Consider the following 4,122-nt stretch of genomic DNA (forward strand, 5'->3'; position numbering starts at 1 on the left):
AATCACATACAGTGGTGGTCAAAAGTGTACGTACACTTGTAAAGAACATCATGTCATGGCTGTCTTGACTTTACAATCATTTCTATTTTTTTAGTGATGTAGTGATTGGAGCACATACTTGTTGGTCACAAAAAACATTCATGAAGTTTGCTTCTTTTATGAATTTATTATGGCTCTACTGAAAATGTGAGGGTCAAAAGTATACATACAGCAATGTTAATGTGGAAGTCGCTTCCTACTTGTTCCACGATTACCAGTGACGTGCAGTCAACATTTAATTGTTATATGTATCCAGTGATTATACTATGAAGTTATTTTCCATTTAACTTCACCAGTTTTAGATTATTTTTATTCAAAATCGCTGAATTTTCACATTTGCTGTTCAAATACTGAGAAGAGACGGTGCGGTGATCAGCAGCCAGTCGAGGCGCGTCACTCAGTGCCTCAACATGGATTGCGCAATGACTCGGCTAACTGCTGGCCTGCTGTGCAGTGAGACCGTATTGCTATATGAATTATATTATACATTTCCATAGTTTGGTTAGCTGAGGTATATAATGTACAGTGTATTTTGTCAACAACTGTATGTGTGTAAAGTATTTCTTGTGCTGAGCGATCATAAAACGGCTGCAAAAGACGCAATGGCTGAGGCTCGCCTCCTGCACCCCCGCCGTAGAATTGTTATATCAACTAAAGCCCACACTTAAACTTTCCACGTGCAAGATTGAATCTATTTAAAAAAATTATTTCATAAGAAGCCAAAAAGTGCAAAGGAGGAGTTGTGAATGACTGCAGGGACACAACATTAGGTACACCTGCAGACTGCAGGTGTACCTAATTCACAACTCCTCCAACACGAACATTATTGTTTTTGCACTTTTTGGCTTCTTATGAAATAACTTTAGTAACCTATTTTCATGGGCTTTCCTCTTTGTGATGTTAAGTTCCTGTTATGCGCTGTTATACAGTATATGCCTTGAGCTCTTATTTTGAAGGCGCTAAGAGCGGAAGTGATGTCACGTTGCGTAGGTTTTTGAAAGAAGGTAAATAAAGTGGTCCTCGTGTAAACTGGAGCCTCCGTGTTTGTTATTTTGTAGTTTCATACAGTATAGGCGACATTTATAAACCCTCGGTTACACTTTTTTAAATAGATTCAATCTTGCACGTGGAAAGTTTAAGTGAGGGCTATAGTTGCGGCGCATGGACTTAATTTCTAAGTAAAGGTAAGACCATAATAACGTTTTTTTTATTAAATGTGCTTTTTTGTGTGCTACAGTTTGTATGTGTAAAGTTAAAGTTAAGTTAAAGTAGCAATGATTGTCACACACACACTAGGTGTAATGACATTTGTCCTCTGCATTTGACCCATCCCCTTGATCACCCCCTGGGAGGTGAGGGGAGCAGTGGGAAGCAGCGGCGCCGCGCCCGGGAATAATTTTTGGTGATTTAACCCCCAATTCCAAGCCTTGATGCTGAGTGCCAAGCAGGGAAGAATGCTGGTATGAGCTTTTAAACATAACCCGTTAACTGCTGCCAATCAAATGGTGAATAAGATACTCTTTAGGGTTCATATGTTTGTAAATCTGACTGTGATGAAGTCAGTGCCTCACCAGCCATCAACCTCGCCGCACGTCACTGACGATTACACACGTCGCAGGAGAACAGTTTTTAATGTTCATATAATAAGTCAACAACCTTTTCAGATGTTTTCTCTCTCCAGTCTCTCCCACCACACCTCCTCCACTGGCCGCTCACTGTTAAAGACAACAGATGATTAGATTACCACGTACCACCTGTGAAATCTAATCACCTGCCGGCTGTGTCTCGCCGTCAGCACATGCCCCGCCCCTGTCCGATGGTGCTCCGCCCTCAACACCATCGACAGAGGCGGTGACCTTTGCTCCTGCAGGCGCGCTGATCACACTCTCCCTCCACAGTTCATATTTGCTTACATGTCCCTTGGCAAGTTTACCTGCAATAAGGCGCTTTTGGTAGCCATCCACACGCTTCTGCTTGACCACTAAATTGGAGCAGTTCAGCTAAATGTGTTGCTTTTCTGACATGGACTTGTTTCTTCAGCAATGTCCACACGTTCAAGTGAGGACTTTGATCGTGAATGAATGATAGGTTGCATTCCAAAAGACTGCAGTTCTTTTTGAAGCCACTGATTCAAGGTTTCTCTTGCGCCATTCCAAAAAGAATGAGTCAGAAGCAGAGGTGGGTAGAGTAGCCAGAAATTGTACTCAAGTAAGAGTACTGTTACTTTAGAGATTTATTACTCAAGTAAAAGTAAGAAGTAGTCACCCAAATGTTTACTTGAGTAAAAGTAAAAAGTATGTTGTGAAAAAACTACTCAAGTACTGAGTAACTGATGACTAACATACACACTCATATTATATATATATATATATATATATATATATATATATATATATATATATATATATATATATATATATATATACATATATTTACATACATATACATTGATATATACAGTATATAATTTATATGTATTTATTTAGCTGTTTTTGTTTACATGTTAAAGGTGTTTTAATGAATATACATGCATGTTTAACACATATAGATTCCTTTCTTTCATGCAGACTAGAATATAAGTTGGTGTATTACCTGATTCTGATGACTTGCATTGATTGTAATCAGACAGTAGTGCTGATAGCGTCCACGTTTTCAAATGGAGGAGAAGAAAAGTTCCTCCTTTCTGTCTAATACCACATGAAAGTGGTGGGTTTTTGGCATCTTATTTGTCCAGCTTCCATATTCGTTTTTATACACTTTACAAGAAATATATTGGCGTCAAACTACGTAGCTTGCTAGCTTGTTTGCGCTGGCTTTCGGAGACTCTTGTTTTGAAAGCGCAGGCGCGATGGAGCGGCACTTTTATTGTGAAGACAGGAACTGTGCAGTCAGTCTTTAGGCTTTTGACGGGATGTACGGTTGAAATAAAAAAGTATCTTTTTTCCTTCACACTTTTGATTGATTGATTGGAACTTTTATTAGTAGATTGCACAGTGAAGTACACATTCCGTACAATTGACCACTAAATGGTAACACCCCAATAAGTTTTTACACTTGTTTAAGTCAGGTCATGTGACCGCCTGGCTCTGTTTGATTGGTCCAACGTCACCAGTGACTGCATCTGATTGGTGGAACAGAGTGAACGTCACCAGTGACTGTATTTGTTGAAACGCAGGCACTATGAAGGTCTGTCTGACAGACCAAAACAAACAAAGCGTGCATTAACAGATGGATAAAAATCAGTAGCGAGTAGCGAGCTGAATGTAGATAAAAGTAGCGGAGTAAAAGTAGCGTTCCTTCTCTATAAACATACTTAAGTAAAAGTAAAAGTATGTTGCATTAAAACTACTCTTAGAAGTACAATTTATCCCAAAAGTTACTCAAGTAGATGTAACGGAGTAAATGTAGCGCGTTACTACCCACCTCTGGTCAGAAGGAAAGAGGGCCGTGCAGGCACACACACTCGCACAATCATAACCAATCACCGATCTATGCCTTCATTAAAGCATCCTTTTAGTGGTGCACCTCCCCTCCTAATGCCAGCATGGAGTTCCACTCCTGGGTGGTGTGTGTGGTCAGAGCAGCTGCATTATTCATGGGCGGGGTCAGGACGCTGAACTGTGTCGCTCTTCACTCTCACCACACTTTGCAAACATCACATCTCTTTCCCACTAAGACAAGGCCAAAGTGGTGGTCACATAATGGATGTCCGTTCATACTGTATGTACAGTACAGATGCAAGCACAATGTACAGTAAATATGAGCCAAGCACTCGCTCTTTTAGACATGAATGCATCGACAACATATCCATATATATATATATATATATATATATATACAGTGGTGGTCAAAAGTGTACATACACTTGTAAAGAACATCATGTCTCCCAGGGCAACCATTCTCCCGAATTTCTCCCGATTTTCACCCGGACTACAATATTGAGGGCGTGCTGTGATGGCACTGCCTTTAACGTCCTCTACAACCTGTCGTCGCGTCTGCTTTTTCACCATACAAACATCGTGCCGGCCCAGTCACATGTTGTATGAGGCTTCTGCAGACACACGTAAGTGAATGCAATTCATA

The sequence above is a fragment of the Nerophis lumbriciformis genome, linkage group LG20 (genome assembly GCF_033978685.3).
Source record: "Nerophis lumbriciformis linkage group LG20, RoL_Nlum_v2.1, whole genome shotgun sequence".
Lineage (NCBI taxonomy): Eukaryota > Metazoa > Chordata > Actinopteri > Syngnathiformes > Syngnathidae > Nerophis > Nerophis lumbriciformis.